At 40.9% G+C, this 20,116-nt stretch overlaps 2 non-coding genes across 2 annotated transcripts; both read left to right on the top strand.

Annotated features, from left to right (window-relative positions):
- Nucleotides 1–1,810: 1,810 nt before the first annotated feature.
- Nucleotides 1,811–1,929, top strand: LOC138706890 (5S ribosomal RNA). The gene has a single exon (XR_011334136.1). It is a non-coding gene; the product is annotated as a 5S ribosomal RNA (ribosomal RNA).
- Nucleotides 1,930–17,846: 15,917 nt separating this feature from the next.
- LOC138706879 (5S ribosomal RNA) lies at nucleotides 17,847–17,965 on the top strand. Its single transcript, XR_011334125.1, has one exon. It is a non-coding gene; the product is annotated as a 5S ribosomal RNA (ribosomal RNA).
- Nucleotides 17,966–20,116: the final 2,151 nt, after the last annotated feature.

Here is a 20,116-nt window from a genome sequence, read left to right as displayed (position 1 = left end):
TAGACTGGCGCACCGGCACCAACTCGCTCTGCGTAATTGCCCTTACGCAAAAGACGGTGGATACGGCCTACCGGGAACTGCAACCCAGCACGGCTGGATCGAGACTTTGACTTTCCCTTCACCTTGCCTCCCTTTCCACGACCCGACATGATGCTACTCCTACTTGCCGAACGAACGAACGAACGAATGAATGGGGACGAAGAAAGAATGAATGATGTTTAAAATGGCAGGCAGGGTAAGCATCCCATGCCTCCATTGGTTCCTCGACAAGCAATTCTCTAACTTTAGATCGAGGTACCCAGCTATAAGCCGTTTGCCCTCTTATCTAACAGTAGTGGGCAAACGGCTTATAGCTGGGTACCTCGATGCAGCTGTTTAACTACAAGAACGACGCCTCGCCCACGGTAACCTTCACTTTTACGCCAACGTCAATAATCGACAGCGGACCAATCGTAAAGTCACAAACGTTTGCGCTGTTTCTATTGGCTCGCACTGGGAAGGCAGTACGGCATTGTCCCTGCGACTTAAATATTTTTCTCCCTCCGGGCTCATCATCAGACGAGCACCATGCCCCCCAAAGCTTCCGGAAAGGCTGCCAAGAAGGCCGGCAAGGCCCAGAAGAATATTTCGAAGGGCGATAAGAAGAAGAAGCGCAAGAGGAAGGAGAGCTACGCCATTTACATCTACAAGGTTCTGAAACAAGTTCACCCAGACACGGGAATCAGTTCAAAGGCTATGAGCATCATGAACAGCTTCGTTAACGACATCTTCGAGCGCATCGCCGCGGAAGCTTCGCGGCTCGCGCATTACAACAAGCGGTCGACCATCACCAGTCGGGAGATCCAGACAGCCGTCCGTCTCCTGCTACCCGGTGAGCTGGCCAAGCACGCCGTCAGTGAAGGGACCAAGGCCGTCACAAAATACACTAGTTCCAAGTAAGCGGGAGTGCTTGCTAGGGAATCAGCAACCGGCCCTTTTAAGGGCCACAAGTTATTCATAACAGAGTAGATGAATGAAGAACAACAGCGGTTCCCACCGAGTGAAAATTTAAATAATCACCCCGATAACACTTCTAGGATAGATAATACATTATAGGCAGTCCATGGGAGACTTGGATCCACGAGGCAAATTCGTTTCCTTAATAGTTTCGTACGACTTATATGAGAGCGCGGTGTCATTCCTACTCACTTGGCAGCATTAATTGTTGAGGGAAAACAACTTAGAAGGTAACTTGTCGACCGCGGGCATAATCCTTCCGCAGGCCACTACTGAGAATCTGTGGACATACGGGTAATCTATCTTTATTGAAACTCGGGTTCATAACATACGACTGATACTTTATATATCTGTCACGTAATCCATCAAGAGACAAATGTCCCCCCCCCCCCTAGTCAGTAGCGAGCTTCAGTCCATTCGTAGTAGCCGCCGGTGCAAGAAGTGAATTGAAGTTTGTGTGAAGTTCCGTAGTATGGCATGAAAATGATGTCGAAAATCCGACTACAGTTCCACAACCATGTGGTTGAAAGGAGGCTCCGCTGTTGAACAACAATCCACCTGTGGCTTAACTTAGAATGCCGACTAGCTGTTTTATTAATCCCGTGTCAATCCAGCAGTGTGTGACGTTGAAACGTAACCAAACTGCCGTTGATAGATAGATTTATCATCTATCCCAATGACATCCAACGAGCTTGGTAATTTAGGTACAGAGTCTAAGCAGGCAGTTTACGTGTGTGTGTGAGCGAGTGCAGGTTTTATCGAGTGCACCCCAATCCCATCGTCCTCAAGTGCCTACAGATTACGCAGTTTCATCGGCAACGGCCATACCATGTTGAAAATACCGGTTCTCGTCCGATCACCGAAGTCAAGCAACATTGGGCGTGGTCAGTACTTGGATGGGTGACCGCTTGGGAACACCACGTGCCGTTGGCGATTTTTTTTTTACGTCACTATTTCCAGCGTGTTCTAATAAGACTTATGGGATATTATGTTCCCTTCCCTATTCCAGCTATAGCTTGGATGATGACGCCGCTGCATAATTGTAGAGTAATTGATAATTCTTAAGTACTTGCAGCTCCGTATTGAAACTTATGACTGGTAGCATATTCATATGAGACGGTTCACTTCTCTGCGTTTTCTCGAAGAAGGGAATATGTATTCAGGGGATTGTGAACGTACCTCGCGCTCTCCCTAGAAGTTAGAGACATTTTAGGTAAAGAATGTAATATACTGTACATATATGGCTAATTAAAATCCCATTAGTTACTACATTTCAGTGGGTAGTACAAATTCCATAATGAAAATATCTCTGTCCTAGTAGTTGTATCCTTTAAAGAAGCTCGTTGTTTTCCCATGATGAAGGGCAGAACTTGGTCGGTAGAAATTTAAACAGACTGCATTATCAGACCAGGCGTTATTTCAATATCAGCGTTTAGTTTAGGAAATATAGCAATAGCGGAGTTGGGAGAAGTAGTTATAGCATGTACAGTAAGTATAAACAGTTCGCTGTACTGTACAGTGAATATAAATATTTGAATGTACGATGGCAAAACATCAGACATACAGTACGTAGCTCACATATCTTAAAAAATAAATAAATAAAAATAAAGAAGACATTCTGAGGAGTGAGTGGAAAGTGCATATTATAATGAATATTTTTAACTCTCAGTTGACATTGAGAGAGAAAGCCATGCATCGGGGAACCGGTGACTGTTTTTGCGTTACCTTCTGCTATTGGCGTTGTTGGTTAGTAACGAATGAAAGAGGTAGGACGCGGAATCAAATGTCAAAAAACGATAGGGAAATAATAGTAACTGGTTGTATTTCGATCGAGCTCGGCGTGCTGATTCACCAGTGGGGTGTTTCACAAAGTTTACAATCTTTGGAAATTGTGAACTCTGTTTGTAAACTTCTGTTTCACAATCTTTGTTTGTAAAGGTGGACTGTACAAAGGAAATCAAATCTTTACGAATGAAATTTTGCGCTCTTTACAAGTGATATGTTTGTTTCACAACGAAGGAGTAATTTTACAAACGTGTAAACTAAACTTTACTAGTGAAGTTAGCACATTTTCTACAGTAGCCCTGTTGAAATAGCTTCTAATTGTGAATGAAAAAAATAAACACATATGTATAAAATCAATTTTATAGTAACAGGGTACCATTAAGAATTACACTGAAGCAGTTGTGATGTTATTGAGTAGTTCTAGCGACTCAGACGAAGATTTTGCATTTAGGCCTAACGTAGAATTTTCCGGCCACGTTCGTATCATTGTACGAATATTAATGAAAGGTTTCGAATGAATCCCGCGCTATACTTCAGAATACCGCGTTAGTTCTTATATACGAGGAACGTATTTAATAAATACTCGCACTTAAAGAAGAAAAACTTTGCACCGAAAACCAATCACTTAATAATGCAATGTCGGCATTACTTACGCAGTATTCTGAAGTCGTTCCGAATCCCATTTCGCTGTAATCTCTCCTACAAGATATGGGACATCACATGCAACATCTGAAAGGGAAAAGTGGTGCCCTAACCACAAAGCGAGAACTGCATTGGTTGCATAGTAGCTCTCAGTTCCCTGCGTTAGCAGATAAGAACGGAATTTATAAGATTACAGTGTGCAAAAGTTCACACATGGTAGTTGATGTTGTTACAAGATTGAAAAAACTCGAGGCGGGTTATTGATCACCGAATGTGCTTACTCGGGCAAAGGATTTTTATGCTCCTCCTGCTGGGTTCCCTAATGTTGGCGAGGTTATGGATGAAACAATAAAATATACTGATGGACCAGCAGAGAGCGAAGTTGATTTTAATGGATGGACATGTTAGCTGCTCTATCAACTGCATATAACTACGTGGGTCAAATCCATTATTTATCAATTATTTGAATGAATTTCGCGCTAACTTTCGTCAGTTAAGTCGTAGGCTAATTAATGCATTGGTATGCTCGACCAATTGCATGCCGCGAAACTCCGTTGTCGCCGATGTAGCAAAATCTAAATAAAATATATATAAAAAAATATAAACATGTCCATCGATAGTTCTAAAATTACAGCTACTTTACCTCTGATCCTTAGTGATTTTTGTAAACTGTCGTTGGCGATTTTGTTCAACCAATTATGCGTATTTGTAAGTTTGTTTCGCCGATTTTGTAAAGTTCGTTAAAACATACAAGTGAATAAGATTGCATTGTGAAACACAGTTAACAAGCATATGTAATATTTCCGTTGTTAATTGTATATTGTTAATTTGTAATTTGTTAGCGTTGTGAAACATGCCCCCATTTACCTTTAGAGGTAATATCTACATTAATATTTAGTTAAAATTTAAAGAAATTTTAAACGAATGGAAGCTGCATTTTAATTCACCCCAAATTACTATGTTCCCTTTCAGATTATCAGCTGTTGTTGTTGTTGTCGTTGTTGTATTGTAAGTTCTCACTTATTGTTAGCTAGCCGTACCCGTTCGCTCCGCTCCACCTGTTAGAAATAAATATAAAGTAATTACATAATTAAAATAGGACGACTGATCCATGGAACAACTTTTACAACAGCGCAAGATAATCTGCTTCGCATATTACCCAATTTTTTTTAGCACTGCATTTATTGCATATATATTTTATGTATTTTAACACGATTCAATTGAGCATAGTTAAAATATGAATTATTAAAATAATGGATTGCCAAGCTAAAGTACTATTACTGCATACTAAATCAATACACTCTCGTTGTTCGTTAATTCTCTGAGATTAAAATGCGTGTACATAAATATTATTTTAAGAAATACAGAAAACGAATGTACAAAATAGCCTATCAAATTTTCTGTGCATAAGAAGCTATTTTAATCTTACCTGTCCTCGATTTACTCAGACGTTACTGTAATAACATTATAGCATTATGTCCATCTAGAGAAACTACAGTTTCCAATGGTGAAATAATAACTAATTATACAAATCAGTTAATTTACGAGCTTGTGATATTACTTCATACAAACACAGAAACATTCCCTGTAGGCTATGTTTAATAGCTTTCGATTGTTTGTTGATGTCCAAGGCCCCTGTTTCGATTGTTGTTGTCCAAGGCCCCTTATAGACGAAGTCATTTGTTCTTAATTCATTGCACCGTCTTAGATAGCGTTATTTTAATTTTAAAACTCATTTATCTCATTAAATATCAGTCCTATCAAAATGTTGTAAAAAAATAAAACTTAACGGAAATCATTTTTAAAGGAACATCTGTTATGTAACATTTTTTCTCAAATATCAATAATAAGCGAGATATTTCGATTTATTTAATTAAGGCCCCCTTATAACCCCCCTTTTAAATAAAGTATTTCGAATGCCATATAGCCTAAAATCTAAGTTACAACAAACTTAATTTATATTCCAGTTTTCATATAAATCGGTTCAGCCATTATCGCGTGAAAAGGTAACAAACATACAGACAGACATACAAACAAAATTTTCAAAAATGCGATTTTCGGTTTCAGGGTGGTTAATTATATATGTTAGGACCAATTACTTTTGGAAAATCGAAACTTACCAGAAAAATTTCGGCTACAGATTTATTATTAGTATAGATAGTACGAGATACGACCGCAATTTTGTACGACTAGTGTAATGAAGGAATGCAAAAAATTATTTTGGAACTTTGCAATGTTAGTCTATCATTAAAATAAAATTAAATCTTAATTCGTCCCTTTTGCAGGAGTCTTCTTCATCCAGTATGTTGTTGGCTGATATGGAGGAGGAGGGGGGGGGGGACATGCTCTAAAGGGATAAAATTTGCTTAGCAAATCGATATGGTGACTAACGCTTGCAATGCGTCATAGCTATAATTGTACTGCGCGGTAATTTCAGAGTAATAAGAGTTCAGTTCAGGGATCTGCTAATTTCTTCATATTGTGTTCGGCAATGGAATAGTACCGCAGTAGCATTAAGAGGTTTTTATAATTTGAACTGATATGTGCAGGTATATTGACCCCCCCCCCTCCCACCGCTGGCCGACGCGGACTGCAATGACAACAGTAAGCCACACGTCATACGTAAGCCTTTCTTCTTCTTCTTCTTCTTTGCTCGCCTGGCAAATACAGTCTTGGATTTCACATATTCAATTTTTCACAGTCCCAACTCCCTTGCATGGACGTGTTTTCACGTACCTTTAAAGTTTCTCCTCTCATTCATTCAGTCTATTCGCAAGCCTGAGGGTTTTCCGTGGTTTTCCCTAAGGAGCTAAGACAAATGTAGGGATGAGCCCAGAAAGAAAAGGGCATTCACTTCCTTAGACCCTGGTAACTGCTCTTTCTAGAGGAAGGAGGAGGAGAAAGAAACCCCCCCACCCCCACCGACGTGGACTGCAATGACAACAGTAAGCAACACGTTATATGTAAAGCCTTTATTATTATTATTATTATTATTATTATTATTATTATTATTATTATTATTATTATTATTATTATTATTATTTACAATGGGACTAAAGGTGGTGTAGATACACTATGTCAAATGTGCCACAATCTTTCCTGCAATAGAAAGACGAGGCGCTGGCCACTAGCAATATTTTACAACATGCTAAATATTGCAAGTATAAATTCATGGATAATTTATAGTTAGAAGAACTCAGAAAACAATATCAAGAAAACAATTCATTTTCCAATTGTGTGAAGAGCTGACAAAACCGTGGATGCAGCACCGCTTTGCACGTCCTACTTTACACCGATCTCTGCGGGCAACAATTGAAGAACATCTGAACATTGCTGTGCAACAACAATGCCAGGTAATGCAGCCAGATGGTGAACGTACTGTTTGCTATAAATGTCCTGCAAAGAAGAGGAGAATGATGACAACATTTTGTGGACTTTGCAAAAAGGGGTTCTGCAGAGAACATCGCGCTGTTGTTTGCACTAATTGTAAATAGGACAATAACATGAACGTAAAGACTTTATGACAAACTTAAAATTAAATGAACACTAATGGCTACGAAATGTGTAAAAGTTGTTAAATGTGTGATATTGAGTTGATTTCAGTTAATTAAAATGTGAGTAGTAAAAATTACGAATGCTTACCTTTAACATGAGTACAGTGATGATTACCTGTCTAGGGTTAAGTAGTCGCGTGGTGAGTTTAGGAATTCCCAGACCACCTCTAAGATTGTTTAAAATAAAGGTATTGTAATCGTACGTTTCTGTCTTTTGTCAATAGTAACGTTGACCTTTCTTTTTCGAGAAAACAAAATCTGTTGTACAGTTAAAGGTACTGAAATAGTAAGAAATTTTCTGAAATCCCCACGCGTTTGCAAGTGTAAGTCTCTGTTGTAACCTGTTGATTTACGAGAGACTGTGTGTGCTTTCGTACAGTGTTTCTAAAATGTGCAGTAACGAGTCAGAAATCATTGGAATGTAGTGTAGGTGTGTTTGTTATAACCGGGAATCAATCCGCAGTACTTGACCAATCAACTACGGGAAATATCAGAAAAATTGGCAGGAGTTAGCAAGAAAAACAAAGGTAAAATATCACGTGAACGAGCACCGATACCGAGCACTATGTACAATATACCCTAGAGAAAAAGACAAGAAAACAAAAGTCAACCGCTGCAAGTGTTACGAAGTGGTGTGTGAAACATATAATGAAGAATGTCTGCGGGAAGCGCATCTAGTGAGATAAAGGGTGAAATGGAGGATTCTGCTAAAAATAAAGAAAGGAAGAAAAATGTTTACAGTTAATACAAGTATTGTTTTCTCTTGTGGGTTTATGTTTAGTATAATAGATGTGTGTGTGTGTGTGTGTGTGTGTGTGTGTGTGTGTGTGTGTGTGTGTGTGTGTGTGTGTGAAAAAAGTGAAAAAAATAACAGGTCTGTAATAATAATAGTTAATAATTCTGTAGTTCACTGCAAAAACTGTATAGCCATAAAAGGACAGATGATAATAACGTTGTTATCTTATTCTTGCTTCTGTGTAAGCCTAAGTTTCCACGTGAGGGATAGAAGAGACATGACAACATATAGCATTACAATTTGTTTAATGTGTATAAATTTCTTTAATACTGATTTTTCTCAGAACAAGCTGTGTGAGGGTTAAAGAGTTCTTGCACTGAAGCTCAGAATTATTTATTATTATTATTATTATTATTATTATTATTATTATTATTATTATTATTATTATTATTATTATTATTGTGTGAAGAGTTGTATCGGAAGTGCTTTATAGACTAAATTAATAATTTCTATCTTAACTGAAATATTTACATTATATTTCACACAGTATAGTTACAGGTAGCATAAATTCAGATAATGGTTTTTATATGGGAATCTACTTCTTGTGTTTAGAGGCTACATTTATACAGAGTTAATAATTTCTCCCCTATGTAACATATTTCCATGAAATTTTATACGCATCTATGCAAAAACGAATTATGCTCGTGTAATTAGGGAATTAGGGAAAAATTAGTTTTTCTGATAATTTTTAATGTTTTAATAGAAATTATGCTCCTAAAAGATGACTAGCCTGCCATATTTTTCGCAGTTGGTAACAAAATGCTAGATTCATGGATATACTCCATAATTTAGTTGTTCATTATATGTTCAAGAAGTGTTGAATTTTTCTTGGAGAAATTAAGCTCCTTCATCCAGACTCTGAAAAGTGGCTGCTGTCGAATTCGTAAAGCGCCACCAAGAGATGAATATAACATCTAAGTTTGCAGGATGTAGCAGCTAAATTTTAAGCCGTATAGAGTTTAATATTTGATTAATGTGTGGGTAGAAGAATTGAAAGTTAACTCAGGTTTACTTGTAATGCACAGCCTGTTAAATATGTCGTAAAAAAAAAAAAAAAAAAAAACTAGTTGCACAAATCTCAGTAAACGTGCCAATTAAATGAATGCTAACGTATTATAGATTGCTTTTCGCGTATTAAATGAAAGTACACATCTTGTCCTATGACCTCCATAAGGGAAGGTTTAACAATATAAAACAGCCACTGACCCCACGAACAAAAATCAACTGAAGAGCGTGACTTAAAAAAAAAAACTCATGTTTTGTCCCACCTCTTACTGATATTGATGTTTTGTATGCTGTTGTGCACAATGCCTAGCTTTTGTTTAAGCCTAGATATTACTTAAACTTCGGTTATGATGAAGTTGATTTTCTTACATAGTTTTGCGTTCTGGACAACTGTGCGCCGGCATCTCTCGGAACATCCGAGATCAGGTCCCTATCCCCTCCACCGCAAAGTCAAATAGCGTCTGTCACTTGATTTTGAATATTAAACAAACATACCATCACGGCATTTCCGTTATGGCATCTGGTGTCATCAATAAGCTACAAATAAAGGAAAGAAAGAAAGAAAGAAAGAAAGAAAGAAAGAAAGAAAGAAAGTAGCACAGTCACTGTCCTGAACAAGGTACGCAAGTATTATTTTAATTAATGCGTATCGCCTACCAGCCGCCGAAACTATTCGACAGGAGAGTGAATATCCTACACGGTCCTGTAAAAATGTTCTGAATACACTAAATGACGTGTAATTTTTTTTCTATTATTAGGACAATTGAACGTGTCATTGCTCCTGCGGGTTGCTTTGTTTCACACCACAGAGAATTCAGGTTCTCAACCCCCCGGGATTCTAGAGATAAGAGAGCGATGAGGTTAAAGGAGTAGGCGTTTGTTCGTGTTTTTGTTTTTACTTTAGAAAAATTGCGAAACGTGACGCAATAGCGATAAGTTTTATGAACAAGTTTGCTGAATCGACCAATTGAAGGTAATTTATATTTTGCTAAAGAAGAGAGGAGATTAATGAAATCAGTTATTGTAATAATCGTAGTAGATTGAAGGAATTGTTTGTATTCAAACTCCTTTTTGAAATAAGCTGCTCGGATGCTTATCAGGGTGACGGTTATAAATGTTATCGTAATACCCACCCGAGGTCACAAAGGTCACAGTCTTCCGCTTGTCCTTTCCTAAGCAGACCACGTCTGTACTATCGAAAATAATGAGTCACAGTTATAGTTTCGTGAAAGTAAAAAATGTTAGATAGGAGACAAGTAGCTACTCTTATACAATCATAATCACATTTTGTATCCAATATAGTATAAACGAGCTACATGTAAGTACTGTGTAAAGTTTCATTAAAACAATATATTATATATGAGACAAGTCACTAATTTTTGTCAAAACGCATCGTCTATAAAGGGGTAGTTTCTCCTCTTATACAGTAGTGACTATAGTGCGAAGTTTCATGGAAATATGTCACATTTTTAGTCCAGCTAGATTTGCTTTCTGGACCACTTTGAGCCTTGGCGCTTGTGATCGGTCGGACGGAGGATCACTCGTCCCGGCGGCGTTAACCCTTAATTTGGTAAATATATATAATGTGCAATATTATAGAACTGTGAAATTTTTTTTTAATTTTCCTAAGAAACTTTGTTATCCATCGTTCTATTAAAAAATTGTTTATTAACCTATAGGATACATTGCGATATTTGTCAAACAGGCTGTGGGAAAATGCTGATACGGTGAGGAATGGAAAGGGAGAAACCATTTATATTATTGAGGTGACCTTGAACTGAGGGTAGTAGGAACGAGACCTGGAGTACGGTACAACCGGCTCTTCCGAGAAATAACTAGTGGCCCTGAAAAGGGCCTTTTTGCGGGCAGGAGTACCTTTGTTAATTCAAGCCCTCTCGCCGCGGATGCGCCTAGCCAGCTGAATATCCTTGGGCATAATGGTCACGCGCTTGGCGTGGATGGCGCAAAGGTTGGTATCCTCGAAGAGACCGACGAGGTATGCCTCGCTTGCCTCCTGCAAGGCCATTACGGCTGAGCTCTGGAAACGGAGGTCGGTTTTGAAATCCTGAGCGATTTCACGCACCAAGCGCTGGAAAGGCAGCTTGCGGATGAGGAGCTCGGTGCTCTTCTGGTAACGACGGATCTCGCGAAGAGCAACTGTACCAGGGCGGTATCGATGGGGTTTCTTCACGCCTCCAGTAGCCGGTGCGCTCTTCCTAGCGGCCTTCGTTGCCAGCTGCTTTCGTGGAGCCTTGCCTCCCGTGGACTTACGCGCAGTTTGCTTCGTACGTGCCATCGCTTACTCCTTAGTCCTCGCAACCCAAGTTGACGCAATACAGTCGCCCCCGCTGCCCCCAAGAGGGGTATTTATGTCTTCGCCCGTTGAGAAGCCACGCCCCTTCCGTAATGTGATTGGTCCGCGGGTTTTAGTATATAAACCAAAAAATGACCCGCCGTCGAGATCACTTTTAACCTTCGTCACACGAGCAACATGACTGGACGCGGCAAGGGAGGCAAGGGTCTTGGCAAAGGTGGAGCGAAGCGCCACAGGAAGGTTCTCCGAGATAATATTCAGGGCATCACGAAGCCGGCCATTCGTCGTCTCGCCCGACGTGGAGGCGTAAAGCGTATCTCCGGCCTCATCTACGAGGAGACGAGAGGTGTTCTCAAGGTCTTTCTGGAGAACGTAATCCGTGACGCTGTAACATACACCGAGCACGCGAAGCGGAAGACAGTCACGGCCATGGACGTGGTATACGCCTTGAAGAGGCAGGGGAGGACTCTCTACGGGTTCGGCGGTTAGACTGCCTACACACGTCTGCTGCCGAATCCGTCGGCAAAACGGCCCTTTTCAGGGCCATAAAATCCGTCTAAAAAGGGCAGTAGTTGTCGAGATTAATTTAATTCACCTTTACTGTGTGACCACTAGCTCAACAGGCCAGTGCGGAAAACAGAACTTATTTCGTAGGGGCACTTCAGTATCAGCAAAAGACGTTGTAAGAAATGCCTCTCCGTTTTTCAAATGGGTCTGACCCCAACGCTTGGTATATCAAGTGGAAAGACCGGATTCCTCTGTGAAGCCTTGCTCCTCGGATTATGTTACCTGTTACTGTAAACTTCTGTAAGTCAATAATCACTGTCCGAAGAATTGGTGGGTAATATGACAACGCAGGTAGGCAATGCTCACCAGACCGTAACAAGGAACCGAGGGGATTGACACATACTGAACATCACATCACCACGTTTTTGCAATGCCAACTTTTAGGTCATAGGAATCCAGTGTGGTAAACACTGGGGAGAAGAGGTACACATCGCATGTCAGAACACAGGACTTCGTCCTGTCAGACAACTTCCACGTATAGCTTGCGTCATTTCGGTTCGAACGAAACGACAGAGAGAGGGGAAATTCGAACGCAAATTGTCAAAGCCTTCGATTCCTACGAGAAGGTCATGTCATCATCTCAGTATTGGGGTTCCTGCGCGTGCGGCCAATATGTGCACCAACAAACAAACGCATTAGGAACTCTATTATAACGCCGTAAGTTGTTCACCAGTTATCGATTTCTTATTCAAAATTAGTTTCATTCGTAGTATGTAGTAAAGTAAACTAGTATATTCAAACGTATATGTCTAAAACCACGATGGGCACCAAAGAAGGGGACTTGTGATTATTTTCACGATAATCTCCATTACTCTAATATGATAGAAATATATTACATAAATTTCGAAGCCAACTATGTACTTTGGCATCATCATCTAATTTAATTCGTATTGTGTTAAATTATATAATAATAATGAAACCTTTCTATATGCATCAGTATAATGTGTTATCACACAATAGCCTAGTAAATGTACAACGGTTTCAAGTACTTCAGTGCGAACCTGGGACAACGACATCGTTCAGAGCACAAAATTACAGAATGATGATATTAAATCAGCCCACCGGTATAGAGAGAGAGAGAAAGTTGACACGCGTAATGAAATTACATTACGAAGCCGTGAGAGAGGATTAACAATACTGGCTATTTCTGACTTTTGTGAGGTTAGTGGGGCCCTTAAAAGGGCCGTTTTACGGAGAAGGGGCTTAAGCCTTCTTCTCGGTTTTCTTCGGGAGGAGAACCGCCTGGATGTTGGGCAACACACCACCCTGGGCGATGGTGACGCCGGACAGGAGTTTGTTCAGCTCCTCGTCGTTGCGAATGGCGAGCTGTAAGTGACGAGGAATGATCCTAGTCTTCTTGTTGTCACGAGCTGCGTTGCCAGCCAACTCGAGAACTTCGGCCGCCAGGTACTCCATCACCGCGGCCAGGTAGACTGGCGCACCGGCACCAACTCGCTCTGCGTAATTGCCCTTACGCAAAAGACGGTGGATACGGCCTACCGGGAACTGCAACCCAGCACGGCTGGATCGAGACTTTGACTTTCCCTTCACCTTGCCTCCCTTTCCACGACCCGACATGATGCTACTCCTACTTGCAGCTGTTTAACTACAAGAACGACGCCTCGCCGGTGTGATGATGATGATTTGTGATGTCGACGGCTTGCCGTCGACGCCTGTATTAGGGACTTAACTGCCCTCTTCAGGCCGTGTGTTTGTGCTTTGGTGGTGGGTTCGGCGATCGTCGAATGGTGGGTGCTAGGAGTGCTCATGATATAGTTTGTGTTTTACGTGCGAAAAGAGGGGGGGCTGAGTTGGGAAGGATGGGTGTGCCTAATGTTTGTGGTGGAAATTCTTCTTGTTTTCTTCTAGGTTTTTTTTTTTTTTTTTTTTTTTTTTTTTTTTTTTTTTTTTTTTTTTTTTTTTTTTTTTTCCTAGCCAGCGCTGCGACGGTGGGGTTTAGAGGTGTTGTTGTTGTAGGAAATTATTGAATGTTTCGAGGAGATGGTTGACGGTAAGGCTTGGATAAGGTGGGGGATTTTGGAAAAGTTCCTGGATGAATGGTCTGTCCATTGCGAGTGCTACATATTTAATGTTTTTTTGCCTAATATATTCTACTATTGGTTTGATTTTGGACAGAGCATAGACCGTGCGGCTGTTTGTGTTTCTGGGCAGGTGTAGTGCCCAGCGTATTAGTCTACGTTCTGTTGCTGCGAGGCCTTTCAGCTGTGTATCCGCTACCAACGAGAACAGTTGCGATGCATACAGAATAGCTGGTCTGATAATAGATGTATAAATGATTAAATTGGTCCGCGGGTTGGGGCTTGGTCTTTCTGGGGGATGGCCGGAAATGTTATACAGTAATTTGATTGCCAATGCTATTCTGTTTCGGACGTGGTAAATGTGGTGAGTTAATTTCATTCTATTGGTAATTTTGACGCCCAGGTATGTTAGATGCCGTTGGTAGGGGATGGGTGTATGATTAATGCGGATGGGATAGGTGTCTCTGATGATGGGGGAGGGGAAACGTTGTTTTTTAATTAGAATAACCTGTGTTTTATTCACATTAATTTGTAGACGCCATTTCTGCAGCCACTGGGTGAAAAGTTTTAGGTCTTTATTAATTCTGGTTGCTGCAAGCCGCAGGTTCTGTGCTGCTACTGTGTAAACAGTGTCGTCGGCAAACTGTCCTAGTCGAACGTTAGTCTGTCGTGGTGTCGGAATGTCAGCTACAAATAAATTGTATAAAAGGGGCGATAGCACAGTTCCCTGTGGAACACCTCTGTTGATGGTGAGGTGTTCCGATAGTTCATGGTTAATTTTTACTTGTGCTGTGCGGTTGGTTAGGAAGTCAGAAATCCATCGAATTATTTGTGGTGGTAGTCTCATGTCGGTCAGTTTGTAACGTAGTCCGTCATGCCAGACTGTGTCAAATGCTCGTTGTAGGTCTAAGGCCACTATGGCTGCTGTTTGTCCTTGTTCCCTAGCTAGTTCTATGGGGGTCAGTATTTTGAGTAGTTGGTCGACAATGTTAATGTGGGGTCTGAAACCTGCTTGTGTGTTGGGTATCAGTTCTGCGTCGTCTATGTGGAGTTGTAGTCGTCTGTTTAGTATTCGTTCGAGTAGTTTGCATATTGTGAGTGTGAGACTGATTGGTCTATAGTTGTTTACATTTGTAAGGTCTTTCCCTGGTTTAGGGAAAAGTAGTATGTGTGCGTGCTTCCATCTCGGGGGAAGAGCGCCCAGGCGGAAGCTGGCGGTGTAAAGTGTTGCAAGAAACTCCACGGCTTTGTTAGGGTAGTGTTTAAATAGTATATTTGGGATGTTGTCCGGGCCCGCTGCAGTGTTTCTTGTTCTGTAAATGGCAGCGGATACTTCATTTGTAGTGATGTCCGAGTTGAGTGGTGTGGGTGGATTATTGGTTATGTGGGGTTCTATTCTTGCCAGTGGTGTGTATAGTTGGGGGTTAGTTTGAATGTGGTTTGTGATTCGGGTATAGTTGTTTGCGTCGAAACTGGGTTCGTGTTGCGGTGTATGTATAGATTGCAGATGATTTTTGAAAATGTGTAGTTTGCTTGTAGTCTGTAAAATGTAATTGTTGTCTTGTTTAAGTGGATATGTGGGTGTTGTGTTGCCGCGTAGTTTCTTAACAAGTTGCCAAAATTTCCCGGGATTGTCTTTTTTATTTTGGTCCAGGTTCGACGCTAGTCTTTGTCGCTGTCTCGTTTCGAATCTGTTAATTGCGTCCCGTACTTCTTGTTGCAGTTGTCGGTAGAGGCGTCTGTTGTCTTCTGTCCGTATTCTCATATAGAGTCTATGAGCACGTCGCTTGGTTTTAATCAGTTTGACAATGTCTGTCGGTAGATCACGTCTATGTCTGTTGGTTTTTGTTTTGTGTGGAATCGTTTTTAGTCGTGCTTCATTCGTCAGAGTTGATTGCTGGCAGAGCCAGCGGTCGTTTTAGGGTCTTACATTACAATGCCCTCTTCGACCGTGAGTGCTTGTGAGTGCAGTGTTATTAGAATGTTGGATATTTAGGGCTTTTATGAGATTGAGGTTGAGACGTGGAAAGAAGACAGGTGGGTAGAGAGTAAGAAAGAAGATTTAAGAAGCAGATTTTAAGTTCTGATTTGTTGTTATTTGAGGAGTGACCATGAACTATTTGTGATGTAAATTATTTACTGGGCTTGCGTGAATTTTGAATGTATTTATTTATTGTTTAGTTATTCAACGGTAGCTATCATGCATCACTAAGCAGTGGTGAGGGCAGTCACAATTTGTTTATATTGTTGTTATCCTTGTGTTTGGGCGTTGGCATTTTGACTTCAGCTATTCAGCAGTCGGAGTGATGTTCGCTGGTACGTTATGTTGTGGGTGGGGTGTTTGATTTCGATTTCCTCTCGTTGTAGATGAAGGTGGATTATTAATTGTATGTGTCGGGTTCTGGTCCATGACATATATGTGCATTCCTCAACGATGGCATTCTTGTGGAGTATTTATGGGAAACAGGCCGCGAATTTGCCGATTCCGGGAGACGAGGGGTGTTGTAGAGAGGGAGAGAGGGGGGGGAGAGTTTAATAGTTATTTTGTGGATTGAAGTGATCTTGATAGGCTTGTAGGAGTTTTTCAATGGTTGTGTTCTTATTGGTGTGTGGAGGATTGTTAAACATATGTTGTGTGTATGAGCGACGTAGTGCGAAGTGTGTGTATTTTGTGACTGTTCGGATTAGGTGTGTGGAGAGTGGTTTCGTTTTAGTGTGGATGTATACTGTGTCGTTTCTTCACGGTAACCTTCACTTTTAAGCCAACGTCAATAATCGACAGCGGACCAATCGTAAAGTCACAAACGTTTGCGCTGTTTCTATTGGCTCGCACTGGGAAGGCAGTACGGCATTGTCCCTGCGACTTAAATATTTTTCTCCCTCCGGGCTCATCATCAGACGAGCACCATGCCCCCCAAAGCTTCCGGAAAGGCTGCCAAGAAGGCCGGCAAGGCCCAGAAGAATATTTCGAAGGGCGATAAGAAGAAGAAGCGCAAGAGGAAGGAGAGCTACGCCATTTACATCTACAAGGTTCTGAAACAAGTTCACCCAGACACGGGAATCAGTTCAAAGGCTATGAGCATCATGAACAGCTTCGTTAACGACATCTTCGAGCGCATCGCCGCGGAAGCTTCGCGGCTCGCGCATTACAACAAGCGGTCGACCATCACCAGTCGGGAGATCCAGACAGCCGTCCGTCTCCTGCTACCCGGTGAGCTGGCCAAGCACGCCGTCAGTGAAGGGACCAAGGCCGTCACAAAATACACTAGTTCCAAGTAAGCGGGAGTGCTTGCTAGGGAATCAGCAACCGGCCCTTTTAAGGGCCACAAGTTATTCATAACAGAGTAGATGAATGAAGAACAACAGCGGTTCCCACCGAGTGAAAATTTAAATAATCACCCCGATAACACTTCTAGGATAGATAATACATTATAGGCAGTCCATGGGAGACTTGGATCCACGAGGCAAATTCGTTTCCTTAATAGTTTCGTACGACTTATATGAGAGCGCGGTGTCATTCCTACTCACTTGGCAGCATTAATTGTTGAGGGAAAACAACTTAGAAGGTAACTTGTCGACCGCGGGCATAATCCTTCCGCAGGCCACTACTGAGAATCTGTGGACATACGGGTAATCTATCTTTATTGAAACTCGGGTTCATAACATACGACTGATACTTTATATATCTGTCACGTAATCCATCAAGAGACAAATGTCCCCCCCCCCTAGTCAGTAGCGAGCTTCAGTCCATTCGTAGTAGCCGCCGGTGCAAGAAGTGAATTGAAGTTTGTGTGAAGTTCCGTAGTATGGCATGAAAATGATGTCGAAAATCCGACTACAGTTCCACAACCATGTGGTTGAAAGGAGGCTCCGCTGTTGAACAACAATCCACCTGTGGCTTAACTTAGAATGCCGACTAGCTGTTTTATTAATCCCGTGTCAATCCAGCAGTGTGTGACGTTGAAACGTAACCAAACTGCCGTTGATAGATAGATTTATCATCTATCCCAATGACATCCAACGAGCTTGGTAATTTAGGTACAGAGTCTAAGCAGGCAGTTTACGTGTGTGTGTGAGCGAGTGCAGGTTTTATCGAGTGCACCCCAATCCCATCGTCCTCAAGTGCCTACAGATTACGCAGTTTCATCGGCAACGGCCATACCATGTTGAAAATACCGGTTCTCGTCCGATCACCGAAGTCAAGCAACATTGGGCGTGGTCAGTACTTGGATGGGTGACCGCTTGGGAACACCACGTGCCGTTGGCGATTTTTTTTTTACGTCACTATTTCCAGCGTGTTCTAATAAGACTTATGGGATATTATGTTCCCTTCCCTATTCCAGCTATAGCTTGGATGATGACGCCGCTGCATAATTGTAGAGTAATTGATAATTCTTAAGTACTTGCAGCTCCGTATTGAAACTTATGACTGGTAGCATATTCATATGAGACGGTTCACTTCTCTGCGTTTTCTCGAAGAAGGGAATATGTATTCAGGGGATTGTGAACGTACCTCGCGCTCTCCCTAGAAGTTAGAGACATTTTAGGTAAAGAATGTAATATACTGTACATATATGGCTAATTAAAATCCCATTAGTTACTACATTTCAGTGGGTAGTACAAATTCCATAATGAAAATATCTCTGTCCTAGTAGTTGTATCCTTTAAAGAAGCTCGTTGTTTTCCCATGATGAAGGGCAGAACTTGGTCGGTAGAAATTTAAACAGACTGCATTATCAGACCAGGCGTTATTTCAATATCAGCGTTTAGTTTAGGAAATATAGCAATAGCGGAGTTGGGAGAAGTAGTTATAGCATGTACAGTAAGTATAAACAGTTCGCTGTACTGTACAGTGAATATAAATATTTGAATGTACGATGGCAAAACATCAGACATACAGTACGTAGCTCACATATCTTAAAAAATAAATAAATAAAAATAAAGAAGACATTCTGAGGAGTGAGTGGAAAGTGCATATTATAATGAATATTTTTAACTCTCAGTTGACATTGAGAGAGAAAGCCATGCATCGGGGAACCGGTGACTGTTTTTGCGTTACCTTCTGCTATTGGCGTTGTTGGTTAGTAACGAATGAAAGAGGTAGGACGCGGAATCAAATGTCAAAAAACGATAGGGAAATAATAGTAACTGGTTGTATTTCGATCGAGCTCGGCGTGCTGATTCACCAGTGGGGTGTTTCACAAAGTTTACAATCTTTGGAAATTGTGAACTCTGTTTGTAAACTTCTGTTTCACAATCTTTGTTTGTAAAGGTGGACTGTACAAAGGAAATCAAATCTTTACGAATGAAATTTTGCGCTCTTTACAAGTGATATGTTTGTTTCACAACGAAGGAGTAATTTTACAAACGTGTAAACTAAACTTTACTAGTGAAGTTAGCACATTTTCTACAGTAGCCCTGTTGAAATAGCTTCTAATTGTGAATGAAAAAAATAAACACATATGTATAAAATCAATTTTATAGTAACAGGGTACCATTAAGAATTACACTGAAGCAGTTGTGATGTTATTGAGTAGTTCTAGCGACTCAGACGAAGATTTTGCATTTAGGCCTAACGTAGAATTTTCCGGCCACGTTCGTATCATTGTACGAATATTAATGAAAGGTTTCGAATGAATCCCGCGCTATACTTCAGAATACCGCGTTAGTTCTTATATACGAGGAACGTATTTAATAAATACTCGCACTTAAAGAAGAAAAACTTTGCACCGAAAACCAATCACTTAATAATGCAATGTCGGCATTACTTACGCAGTATTCTGAAGTCGTTCCGAATCCCATTTCGCTGTAATCTCTCCTACAAGATATGGGACATCACATGCAACATCTGAAAGGGAAAAGTGGTGCCCTAACCACAAAGCGAGAACTGCATTGGTTGCATAGTAGCTCTCAGTTCCCTGCGTTAGCAGATAAGAACGGAATTTATAAGATTACAGTGTGCAAAAGTTCACACATGGTAGTTGATGTTGTTACAAGATTGAAAAAACTCGAGGCGGGTTATTGATCACCGAATGTGCTTACTCGGGCAAAGGATTTTTATGCTCCTCCTGCTGGGTTCCCTAATGTTGGCGAGGTTATGGATGAAACAATAAAATATACTGATGGACCAGCAGAGAGCGAAGTTGATTTTAATGGATGGACATGTTAGCTGCTCTATCAACTGCATATAACTACGTGGGTCAAATCCATTATTTATCAATTATTTGAATGAATTTCGCGCTAACTTTCGTCAGTTAAGTCGTAGGCTAATTAATGCATTGGTATGCTCGACCAATTGCATGCCGCGAAACTCCGTTGTCGCCGATGTAGCAAAATCTAAATAAAATATATATAAAAAAATATAAACATGTCCATCGATAGTTCTAAAATTACAGCTACTTTACCTCTGATCCTTAGT

This window comes from Periplaneta americana, chromosome 9 (genome assembly GCF_040183065.1).
Source record: "Periplaneta americana isolate PAMFEO1 chromosome 9, P.americana_PAMFEO1_priV1, whole genome shotgun sequence".
Taxonomy (NCBI): Eukaryota; Metazoa; Arthropoda; class Insecta; order Blattodea; family Blattidae; genus Periplaneta; species Periplaneta americana.
The sequence above is the reverse complement of the archived record's forward strand: the minus strand, read 5'-3'. Positions and strand labels throughout refer to the sequence as shown.